Source organism: Oreochromis niloticus, linkage group LG22 (assembly GCF_001858045.2).
Source record: "Oreochromis niloticus isolate F11D_XX linkage group LG22, O_niloticus_UMD_NMBU, whole genome shotgun sequence".
NCBI classification, from domain to species: Eukaryota; Metazoa; Chordata; class Actinopteri; order Cichliformes; family Cichlidae; genus Oreochromis; species Oreochromis niloticus.
The window spans coordinates 51,978-65,165 of NC_031985.2; the positions used below are offsets into that span (position 1 = coordinate 51,978).

The 13,188-nt window shown below is 38.0% G+C and overlaps 1 long non-coding RNA gene across 1 annotated transcript; it reads right to left on the bottom strand.

The window, feature by feature from the left end:
- Positions 1-385: 385 nt before the first annotated feature.
- LOC109200376 (uncharacterized) lies at positions 386-4,907 on the bottom strand. Its single transcript, XR_002060548.2, has 5 exons — positions 4,772-4,907; positions 3,852-3,940; positions 2,802-2,976; positions 2,502-2,657; positions 386-731 (listed from the first exon to the last, which is right to left on the bottom strand). It is a non-coding gene; the product is annotated as an uncharacterized LOC109200376 (long non-coding RNA).
- Positions 4,908-13,188: the final 8,281 nt, after the last annotated feature.

The window sequence follows — 13,188 nt, forward strand, 5'->3', positions numbered from 1 at the left end:
TCAGACACACACACTGTTAGACATTTTATTGTATTTTTACAGCAACTTACTGGCAACACTATTGCCAGTAAGTTACTGTAATTACTGATCTACAGTATCTTTACTGTTGTGATGTTTTACAGTTCAACCACTTTACTGTAAACATATATTACAGTATAACAGCTTTACTGTAAACGTGGTTTACAGTTAGAAAGACTTACCGTGATTAAGTTTTATAGTATCACTGTACTGCAAATGTGGTTTATGGTATAACACTGTAATTGTGTACAGTATAATTTGTTTAGACTGTAATTGTGTTTTGCAGCATATAAAATAATATTAACATTCATATTCAATATAAGAACATTTACAAAAAACAATATAATTCAATAAAGTAGTCTCAGAATAGTGAATTAAACCAACATTTATTGTTGATAATTTTTTTAACAAGAAAAACATTTTTCAACTGAATAAAAACAATGTCAATAACCAAAATAAATAGAAGCGTCCATGAAAACTACACAGTCCTTCAACTTTCTGTGTCTGATTTTTTTTAAGAAAAACAGTTTTTCATTCCACTAAAAACAGGACAAACCCACCAGCATGAACATTAAATAAACTATTACAATTGTAAAACAAAAATCATTTACAAAATGTAGTAATTATCAGTGGGTCCCAGGAAATAGAATGTGACATGGGATTTAGATTTCTGTTACCAGGATGGTCGGGTTCAGCGTAGTCTTCGTCACCACCTGTCAAAGACACATCATCAATATTCATGTTTGCTCAGGTTATTCACTTGTTCACATCTGTCTGAGATCATTCATACTGTTGTATGGATGTGTGTACAGTATGTACAGTTAAGCCCATAATTATTCATACCCCTGGCAAATTTTGACTTAAAGTTACTTTTATTCAACTAGCAAGTTATTTTTTGACTGGAAATGACACAGGCGTCTCACAAAAGATAATAAGATGATGTACAGCACGCATCATTGTGGAAAAAAATATTTCTCAGCTTTTATTTACATTTGAGCAAGAAGTATCATGTCCAGAATTATTCATACCCTTTACAAACTGTCACAGTCTCTGGGAAAATCCAAAGTTCCATCCATTCCAAATAGTCAAAGCTGTTCTAAAGCATCCTAATTACCCTGATTAATTGGAAATAGCTGTTTTGATCAACTCAACAGGTGAAAAACAGCAGCTCTCTGCAGGTGGTCTGTGGACATTCATGGCTAAGACAAAGGAACTCAGTGAGGACCTGCAGCTGTGCATTGTGGCTGCTCACAAGTGAGGAATGGGCTACAAGGCCATATCCAAATGTTTTCAAGTTCCAGTGGCTACAGTGCAAAGTATTATTAAAAAATACAAGATGTTCCGCACTGTGGAAAATCTCAGAGGACGTTGTCGGAAGCCAAAAGTGAAACCTGTGCTGGCCAGGAGAATAGTGAGAGAGGTGAAAAAGAATCCAAGGATCACCACCAAGGCCATTCTGGTGAATCTGGGCTCTGCTGGTAGCAATGTCTCAAGGCAGACAGTCCAACGGACACTGTTGGGTTCCACGGATGCAGACCAAGGAAAACGCCACTTCTCCAGGCACTTCTAAGGCATGCCAAAGCTCATTTGGCCTTTGCAAATGCTCATCTGGACAAAGAAGAAGGTTTCTGGTCTTCAGTGTTATGGTCAGATGAAACAAAAATTGAATTATTTGGTCACAATGATGTTGCCTTCATTTGGCATAAAAATGGAGAAGCCTTCAACCCAAAGAACACCATCCCCACTGTCAAACATGGTGGTGGGAACCTAATGCTTTGGGGGTGTTTTTCAGCCAATGGACCAGGGAACCTAATCACAGTAAACAGCACCATGAAAAAAGAGCAATACATGAAGATTCTCAACAACAACATCAGGCAGTCTGCAGAAAAACTTGGCCTTGGGAACCAGTGGACATTTCAGCACGACAATGACCCAAAGCATATAGCAAACGTGGTGAAGAAATGGTTAGCAGACAACAACATTAACGTTTTGCAGTGGCCTAGCCAGAGTCCTGACTTGAATCCAATTGAGAATCTGTGGAGGGAGCTAAAGATCAGGGTGATGGCAAGAAGACCCTCCAACCTGAAAGATTTGGAGCTCATTGCTAAAGATGAATGGGCAAAAATGCCTGTGGAGACATGCAAAAAGCTGGTCTGCAATTATAGGAAGCGTTTGATTGCCGTAATAGCCAATAAAGGCTTTTTTCTATTGATTATTGAGAAGGGTATGAATAATTCTGGACATGATACTTTTTGCTAAAATATAAATAAAACCTGAGAAATATTTTTTTCCACAATGATGCCTCTTGTACATCGTCTTATTATCTTTGGGGAGACACCTGTGTCATTTCTGCTCAAAAAAGAACTTGCTTGTTGAACAAAAGTAACTTTAAGTCAAAATTTAGCAGGGGTATGAATAATTATGGGCTTAACTGTATATAATTATCAGCTATGTAAAAGATATTATCATCTCTGTATTCTTACCTAGTTGGAAGTCCTCCAGAGAGCCGCTGGAGGAAGGTGGTGATCCGAGGGCTGATGCTTGTAACCTTCCTCTTTACGACATGACCTGTCTTGCGGCTTGTACCAAGTTTTGCAGGGCATTTTGTTCCCATGTCTGGATTGATCCTCACAAAGAACCTTTTAACGGAAAAAAGGCTGCTTTAATTTCAAAATTAAAACATACATTACAGCAATCACCTATATGTTTCTGCAACTGTAGTCAAGCTATCACATATATTTCATTCCTAAATGGTGTAAGCTTTAATGGTGTAAAGTATTTACCTCTGTATCATCTCCAGTGTGATGGACGCTGACTCCTGATACTCAAGGTTGAAAACGTAGCATGACGCAAAGAAGCCAGCAAGGGTGCTGCCAAAGTCATGCATCTGCTCAGGCTCATAAAATACCTTGCCCTCCAAACTGATCATCCAGCGGCTTGCAGACATGAAATTATTCCCTAAAAACAGAGAAGAGTCCAATAAGACAATGTGCTCACCCTTACAAATAAGGTTTCCACAAGAATGCTGAACAGCAGGCCTCACACTGTACAAAAATAGAATCCACACGGTTTGCTGCTATTTCTCTTATTATTTATTATGTAATGAAAATTATGATCAATTATAGGAAAAAACTGCCTAATGTTTTGGCATTTTGGCCTGTGCTGAAATGTTAGGCTGTTTTTTCCTGTTGGTCACTGTGTATAATAAATAATAAGAGAAACAGCAGCAAACTGTGTGTATTATATTTTTATACAATATAAAACAGACAAACCCCTGTTAATTAGCTGTGTGCTGATGTTTCTTCATATGATAACAAAATTGTCTTAATTCTGAACTACAAACACCACAAAATCTACACCTGTACATGGCTGCATGTGTGTGAATTTGACTTAACTTTTAATTTGCAAAGAGCATGGCAACAACACAACAGTGACTGAAAAACATCTCAATCTATTATCTGTTTGTTCTATTATTAAAGAAGGGATCTACATTGCTTGGGTTGTATCAAAAAATGGGAAAAAGTTAAAAGAAAAACTATCTATAGATCAATGTTATTAACTTAAACCATGCAGACCCTGAAACACTGGAGGAAAAATTTTGGAGGGTCTGTCAAGCTGACGTTAAACCCCTTAACAATGGCACTGCCACTAACTGCGACTAATTTACAGACCACTACACTGTCTTGCTTTTTAAATGGAACCTATGAAACAATAAACCACAGTTGAGATTAGAGCAGGCTAACCTGCATGAGAAACTTCAAAACTGGGTTAGATTGTTTTAGCAGTCTTTAAATTTCAAAAAAAATGTTGTCTAACTTTATATGTCTTTTTACCTGCTGTTTTGTCTTGTCTCTCAAAGAACTGAGGCTACATCACACTGTCAGCGCGGCCAGCAAGGGCAGGAGGACAGCAATGCACCACACTGGGCGGGAAAAGACAGAGAGACAATTGTTAATTTAATGTGGCATTTATTTAACCCTTGAAAAATATATTTACATAAGTAAATAAAAGAAAAAAACACACAACCCATCTTTTCCAGAATAATTCAACTAATTGCTCTTTTGACCAACCTAACACAGACGTTACATGGTTTTCCTATGAAAAAGACCCTGGAAGACGTTGTATTAAAGGAAAAAAAACATGCTCCCCTTCCCACTTAAAAAAAATAATAAATATTAAACTTAGGTTGGAGTTCCTCGCGCCACCAACCTAATGTTATATTAACTTTTTAATGTTGTGTACTGCAGCTCACACAAAATTAAATAAAGCAGGCTAACCTACATGAGCAAGCTCAAAACTGGATAAGATTGTTTTAGCAGTCTCTAAACTTCCAAAAAAAAAGTTGTCTTTCTTTATTCTCATTAAATGTGTATTTTTACCTGCTGCTTTGTCTTGTCTTTCAAAGAGCTGAAGCTAAATGTGCCACTGTTAGCGTGGCTAGCTTCTCAATAGTCATAGAACAGAAGCGCAGGAGGACAATGCACCACACTCGGCGGGAAAAAGACAAAGACTGTGTTGCGCCTCTGTTCCTCGCCCCTCCCCGTGGAAAATATATATCTAAATATATATTTAAATAAGAAAAGAAAAAAACACACACACAACCTATTTTTTCCAGAATAATTCAGCTAATGTGCTATTTCGACCAAGCTAACACCGAGTTTAAGCCCCCCCTCCCCCCGACACACACAAAAAATATATATGCTCTTAAAAGTTAATAAACGAGTATGTTAGGTAGGAGAGTCCTTTGCATTACCTTATGACGTCCCGTTCGCTGTTTCCACACAGAGGTCCAACAATAACGAGGTGCAAAATCTTTTGTCCTCTCGAGCATATCCTAACGAAGAGCTAACAAAGTTGGCCAGTCTTTCCTCTCCTGTCAATCACTGGATCACTGGTCATGTCAGTCAGGATATGGAGTGGTGGTTGGTAGAGGTAGGTAGGTGGGTGGGCGGGGCCAGCATGCATTCAGTGTGTGTTTCACTAAGTTGGGTTGACTAGTTCCCAGAAGAGTTCTGTACATGTTGCACGTTCAGTAAATGAGCAATTCAGTTACTGCTCGACTGAGAAGCCTCCGCCAAATTATTACAATATTCTCCACTGACTGAAGTTCGCCTTTCTGCGTCTTTTTTAAATAACTTTATTCACTACTTGTCACAAGTACAAAATTACACAAAAACAGACAGCAGCAACAACCTAAGTGAAATCCAACAACAGAATAGTGGCAAGTTAAAAAATTAACAAAAGGAAGTGTGAATCTTGTTCAGGGTTAATCAGAGATAAGTGATGGAGATGCAACAATGTGAATTCTGCTTTTTTTATTTGTAGTTAACCCTATAGTCTTTACATATGAATGGAAGTCAATTAAGAAAACACAGAATTTTGGGAGAGATTTGGAGAACCTTGCTTTATAAAATTTCCCTACAAGGAGGCCTTTCTGCATTCTTTTCCCTCTCCCCAGGAGCAGCTGTCACTTGAATTGATCTCTATGGCAACGCAGTGGCAAGCACACATTTGCAGCAGCTGTGCATGTGCATGCAACTGCATGCAGCAGATTAGATGATCAGAATTCTTGAACCTTACACACAGGCAAGTCCCCTAAAAAGTCAAAACCATAATACTTTCACTGGTATCATACTGACAAATGGCATAGGTTGGAGGAAAATCTGGAAATGGTTAGCAGTGAAAGAGTTAAAATGTAATGCACTATTGCAACCAACCACTGAAAGAGTAAAAATACACAAACAGTATGATGAACCATTCAAATCACATAATACAGTAGCACTACTGCTAATGTGTTAACGGTAGGTATAACTACTACCGCAATTTTAAAAAATACAGTAAGTTACTGTAAATAACCTTAATATACCCATAATGCATAGCAAATTACAGTAATTAACTGTAGAAATGTTTTCAGGTAAGTTACTGGGCATTTTGTGGTATTTTACTGTGAAAAATACAGCAAAGGTTAACAGTGCACGCACACAGGAAGCTTCATCGTCACCACTCACTCCAGCTAATTTGCATACTGAGTCATATCTCAACAAGTCAACTTGACAAGAGAAATACGTTTAAACCTTATCACATTATTCAATTATTTTCATTTTCTTTCTATACTAATCACTTGCTTTGATCAATCAGTGCAAGAGCACTCCTAAGTCACTCTTTTAAACTACTTTAATCACTCTTCTTTTGTTTTGTCCATAACTCACTCCCTTGTCATACAGCTTCTTACTCTATTTTATCCAAGTGCATTTTCTTCAACATTCACACCATTTTAACACTCATGAAATTAGCAAGCTGATTTAATTACATGTGTTTGTGTTCTTAGCCAAGTTTAATCACTATCTATGCATTAATCTTCCCGAGCTTGTCTCTGTAAGGTTAGTGCATTTTCTGTTTGTATGTGTGTGTTTTTTTTCTTTTAAATGTTTCTTTTACTGTGTTTCAGACTCCTTTTAGACAGGGTGTGTTTTCTCTCTTTGGCTCGTCACTGGTCATTGTTAATGACATTTCCCCTCTGCCTCTGCCCAGCGGCTTTACCCTTGAAGTCCCGTCTCCACCAGTGAGTCCGAGCTCACACGGACTTAGGTCAAGTAGTCGTGACTGTGCCTGCCTTAGGTTGTCCCAGGATTTTCAGGTGGGATCTTACCCATCATGGGCTATCCAGCCTTCCATACTCGCCTGATACGGGGGCCAAATGGGCAAGAGTGTCATTAGGTCTGAGGGACACACTGGTTCTGGAAATTAAAGGAGTGTAAACTGCTTTCTTTATTTCATGTGTGTATTAAAGTTTAATTTCACATGTAACAATTTGTGTACGTGCGTTTTCAATTCATTAATGTAATTGTTAGTTCTTCTATTTATTTCCTCAGTCTTTCTCTTTTCTAAAACATATAATTAATATAATTTTATTACTTTCTTCTTAAGACATTCATTTGCTTCATCTTCTTAGAGTTTAACTCGTCTGTTTCTCTCTGTCAGCTGTCTTGACACAGTCAGCTCCTTTTTATGGGCATGCAAAGTTCCTCTCACAACCACCACTTCCTCTCACACACAGCAGCACAGTATTTTCTGTCTCTCTTTCCTGTTTCTACAGATTAATCAAACTCTTGCTTTCTATATTTACAGTCTATAAACCCTCTTTAGTTCTACTAAATCTTTGTCTAAAAACAATACACCCTTATTTCATGCACACTTTTAAATATTCTAACCTCGTTCAGACATCAGTAATCGTCTCACACACACTGCCTTTTCTCTCAAACTTCCACTTTTTCACTCACTCAGACAAATCACGCAGAGTCACTCAAATCAAATACTGACAGCATTCACACGGTTAAAATCACTCAAAATACACTTTCATATGAGTATTTTAGACATGCTTTTCATAATCAGAAAGAGCAAGTCAAAGAAAAACAACTGAAACCTCTCATCATCCTCACAGCTTCTCACGGCACACACATAACTGAAAAAAAAATTAAAACACACCAGCATTTATTGCTCAAGAGAGGTTACTACTTAACGTAATATGTTGGTCTTAGGTCCTGTACACTGCACTCAATATATATATATATCAAACTCAGTCAATTACTACACATCCACAGTAATGAATTCAAACTCTATTTATACAATTCTAATGAGCAAAACCAGCATCTCAGTCACAAGCATTTGAGAACATCTACAAACAATAGTTATCAAGCTAGATAACACACGAAACCGAAAGCAACAATCCTCTCATGCGCTCCGCAGCAGCTGCCTCATTTGCATGAACACACACAATCTAAAAATAAAAGTCAACAGGGAGTGCACTGCTGACACAGAGACTCCCTTCACACAAACATTTCTTATTTTATATTACACAGATGTCTTTTAATTACAACTGCACAGATTTTAGGCCTTTTAAAAACCTATGTAATTTTGACAAATTTAAGTTAACGGTCCAACCGATGAAGTCCAACTTTTTTGTAATCAATTAACCAGTATCTGTCCAACAGTTTCTGGCCCAATTTCTAAGATCCCTAACTCAATTTAAAAGTGTCCAACACCCAAGGTCCAACCTTTGCTGCCCAAAAAAGCGCAGATACCGTTCCAAATGGTAAAGTGGTCCAACCACTAGCTGTTCTTGAGTGCCCCAAATTCCACAGTAGCCAGCTGACTATCCCTCACAGAGGACAACGGCGCGCGTCCGAACCGTTGGCAAGCGTTACCTCTGAGCAATGCGCTTCCTAGGACCTAGTCCCGTCCTAAAATAATTTAATTACTTTGAAACAACAGTTAACCCCCCCAGAAAAGGGTATGACTGAAGCAGGTCCAACCTGTCTGACCAATTGGGACTCTAACCCACAAAATGACCAAATTCCCTACCACACTAAATTAGCAGTCCAACTGCTTTAACTGTCTCAGCAGTCCAACTGCTTTAAAACCTCAGTACTGTACTTTATCACTTTCATTATCATTAACGTTATTTCAACTTTAATTCTCATAAGATTTTCACCAAAATCAAAACAGACATCTACCAGTAATTTCAGTGAGTAGACTTTTAATTTTGTAATATCCAATCTGGCACAATTCGGAAATAATTCAACAGGTAGCGCCTTACCTCTAGATGTATGCCGGCTTGTCACTCACTTTCGACCACTGACCAATGCCTGCCCGTCTGACTCCGTCTACACCTCCAAACACATTCTCTCCCCCTCCAACACCGGACGAGGCCCCCAAATGTTAAGGTTCATTTTGAGGAGAGAGAGATGGTGGAGATCAGAATAAAACACTGACCCAGTCAGTTGGAGTCAACGAATGATTTAATAACACATGTGGAGAGATGAATTCTGTACGCAGACAGCATTGATCTCTATCTCCAAAACTTCAGAACACAGTTTTATACATTGGGGTATTAGAACGCCCCCTCTTGCTTAAATTACATGGATACGTCAACTCAAAACCACAAATGTTCTGTTTGACAACTTGTGACACAATTAAAAAGAACACTGGCTTCCATCTTCTCCCCGGTGGTTTCCCGCAAGCCCGCTCAGCTCTCGCTTCGTGCACCTGCTTCTTCATCAAACAGTCACGTACACCAACATAAAACTGCAACCCTAGCAAAACATGCTTAAACTTTCACTTACAAGTGAACCTCTAACTAAGTGTGTGTGTGTCTGTGTGTGGTTACGTGTGTGTCTATGTGCTAACCACAATCGCACCCCATTTCACCTGCCGACTAGCTCCTCAGACTAACTTTCACTCAGACTCTGGTTTTGGTTTCACTTCCTGCAAAGCATGTAACTTCAAAAACATGTAACTTCCTGTCTTATTTTGGCACAGAGTTACTCTGCATTAGGCCTTTTCTTTCACCATGCAGTCTGCATAAAAACATTTAAGATTAGAAATCCAACTCAACAGTTTAAAGTGGTTATAACTGCACCTGTAATAAAGCTTAATTGGGTGCCAATATGTTTAAACATCTAAATGCAATATCACTATTAATAAATGCGTCAATGGAAATGCTTGTTATATGATTATGATGCAATAGCAATAACAAAATAATGAAACTAGAAATAGTAAAAGGAAATAATAAAAATGACAGAAAAATAACACCTCATTTCCTCACACAGGTCACTTCTGAAAAATGTCACAGAGCATGTGTGAAACAGCACTGCAACAGTCAGTGTTGTTGACTGTTTCAGGAGGACAAAAGCAGAGAGACACTTGCATTCAAGCTGTGTCTGCACACACCTTTAACCAGGACAATATCTGCCATTACTCCACCTGCACATATTTATCTGGATGCTGATATACATCCACATGTCGCTGGCTTATAAAACATAACACTTTCTTTCACTGTAGTGGACAGCTTACAATTAATGGAATCATAATTGTCCAGTTTTATTAATGTTCTCTGAATGGAGTTAGAAAGTTAGGGAGGTGTTGGAGTAGCTTCAGGAAACTGAGTGTAATGGAATTTCTTTCATTTGATGTATTAGTCACATGTTTTAGTAATATCAGTTTTCTGTCACTTAATTGTACACATGTGGGATACCATTAAGTTTCAACTTTATTGCATGCACACAGTTGTGCGTCGTGGAGACAGTTAGAGACACCCAGTTTTTACATGTCTCAGGAAGAGGCATCTTTATCTTTAGATAACACAGCAAGAGGCGATAAAGGCTGTAAAACTCTCTCTCTCTCAGGGGGACCTGTATTTAAACCAGAGCTATGCTGTTCATTAGTAGAGACCCTGCTATCAGTCCTGTGATGGCAGCTCTCTCTCAAGCATGCTTGTGTTTATTAAAATGTGTTAGCCTACTGCTCATCATTGTCTGTTGATTTTGTTGTTTAAATTTCCACAACACGAGCAGGCATGTTCGAGGTTAGAGTGCCTCTGGGACAGTCTGGGTTTGTCCCATTGTCCCCACCCAACTAGGGGTGGATGACATAGCTTGACAGGGAGGGGTCCAGATGAGGTGCACAACCCAGGGTGGTTTGTCCAAATGCAGGTGCAGTGGTTTCATTCAGGAAGTTTTATTTATTGAAGGCGTCTCCGACTGCTGGAAAATGATAGATGGAATAGATGGACAATGAAATCAGACATTTCAGCCTGTGATGTGTTGAATGAGGCTGCATGAGGGTATTTAGCACAGCTGGACTCTTTTAAAGACTTCAAGCATTTAGCTTACATCATTTATGTGTTTTTGTACCACTGTCCATTTAAGCATTAGTTAGTATTAATCTCTGGCTCTCTTCCACAGCATGTCTTTTATCCTGTCTCCCTTCTCTCACCCCCAACATATTTTTTCTCTTTGGCTTTTGAGGGGTCTGAAAAATGCTTTTGCTATGATGTAATCTGTAATTTCCACAAAGTAGGCTGATCAGTGTAATTTTCAATGATTGAACTGTAGTAGAGACGAGCAAACATATTGGTAGATCTGAGAAGAGAGAACTTTTGTTATGAAAATGATTTTAATCTTCTACACATGATTGCATTTGAGCTTATTAAAGAGCTGTGGCTCCTGGTCAAGTGAAGGTCAGAAACTCTTGGCAGGCGTTAAGGATCAGCCAATACATGGTGAGGAGGACAGGAGCTCTGAAAGGAATGGCAACACACCTGCTTACATACGCCTGGAGTGATTTTTTATCTTTTATTACTTATATTCTTTAGAGTTAAGATTTAAGTTTTATCATTTATACCTTATATCTTTTGAGTAAGTTTTAAGTTTCAGTTCAGTTTGAGTAAGTTTCCTTCATGGTTCGAGTGTGACATTTAGCCTAGAAATCACACAGAGTTCAGCTGTGTATGTGCACAGGCCCTATGTCTGGCTAAGACGAGCAGTGTGAGGTTAGCAAAGGTGCAGACGGGGTCATGACACATACATAGCCCACACAGCAGGCGCCCACACATACACACACTCACACACACACATACACACCATAACAGATCTATTTTGGTAGGGCAGAAGTGGAGATGTATTTTTGCTGCAATTGCAGAATTGTGCCGAAGTACTTAGAGGAAGTGCAACTGATGTCGAGACAAGAGACGTAATGTTCTTTAAACTATGTTAAAGTTCACGGAACATTTTGTGGTTTAAGTGACGTAAGCTGTACTTTGTCTATTTTTGTAAAAGAGGGGGGCTTTGTTATTGTACCCATATAAAACCTTTGTCTAATTGTTGTAAGTTCAGTTCGATTGCTGACTTTGCCCAGCTTCGGACTCCACGCGTGTAATGAATAAATCTTCGCTTTGATCACATCTTCCGGACCAGAGTTGTTATTTGCTTGTGAGCCCTCCGTACTCCTTTTCTCCAAACTTTGAACCTTAACACTTTCTATACTGCATGGCAGTTACCAATTTTTTAATTCGAATTATCTTATCTGTTTGATGATGTTAATGTCATTGTTTAACTATTACGTTGTACAGCACTTTGGTCAACTCTTTGTTGTTTTAAATGTGCTTTATAAATAAATGAAATAAATGAAAACCAGTCGGTTTTTTTCTGTATGTATTACTTTAGGGTCTACCTTACAATAAAGTGCCTTGAGGTGACTGTTGTTTTAATTTGATGCTGTATGAAAAACTGATTTGAATTGAAACTGGATTCAAAGAAGGGCAGAAAACAGAAAAATATATTTTTCTAAGAGATTAGAAAAAGTTTACCTCAAAGACATTTTGATCAACACATTTTGTATGGAAGAGTCTGAAGACTGGCATGATGAGAATGTAAAATTTGCTTTTACTTGATCCTTTTACTCTTCATTTCCTGTAAATCTACCAAAATATTTAAAGAAGTTGCAGCTGCTGAATTTTAAATGACCCAGTTTTATTAAACCTTGAATTTCCTTCATCTGCTGTCAGGAGTTTTCCTGTTTTGCAACTCAGGTCAGAATAAAAACGCTCAGACAGGTTTAACGTGTACACGGGTGAGACTCAGGGAGAGACTCGCCCCGTGCAATAAAAAAAACAGTCTTTATTCACAGAGCACATTTAGATAAAGAAAGGTACTTTTAAGCATAACATAATAAAAATCCCAAAATCCTAAAAAATCTCTTAACATCTGCCCTTATGAAAAATTACTTGGACACACTTAGAGAAAAGAAAAACGTATCTTTTGCTGCTTAAGTTAATTTATTGCAAACATTTACAATGGCATTTGTTTTCATGCAGAGTAACTGAGAGTATGACTTGGCAAATATAGTGTATTGTAAATACGATGTATTATTATAGAGTAAAACTCCCAAACTAGCAGGTGATCTCACACAAACCTTCAAAATTGTGTGGCACTTTGTTTCATTTTAAATTAGGCTTTTGTGATGAATTTTCACAACCAGTTATCAATGCATAAAGAAGCAAATAAAGAGTATGCAATTCTGTAAAGTTTTAATGGTTGTTATTTTATGATGTTGTTAATTAGGGAATCTACAGATATTTGATTTATTTCAAATTAATTTTATTATGAAATACTGTTTCCTGTTACATTGTCACGTTGTGCTTAGTTAACCACGAAATGAGGAATGCAATTCTATAAACTCTGACCACATTCAAAAGGTACTTTTACAACATAACATCAGAATGTAACTTATTCAAGACCGCCTAACCCCATACATCCCACATCAAATGATATCTGTCAGAGTTAATCACGACTCTCTTTGACGTTCCAACACAGCCAGGTGTCTCTGTGGCTA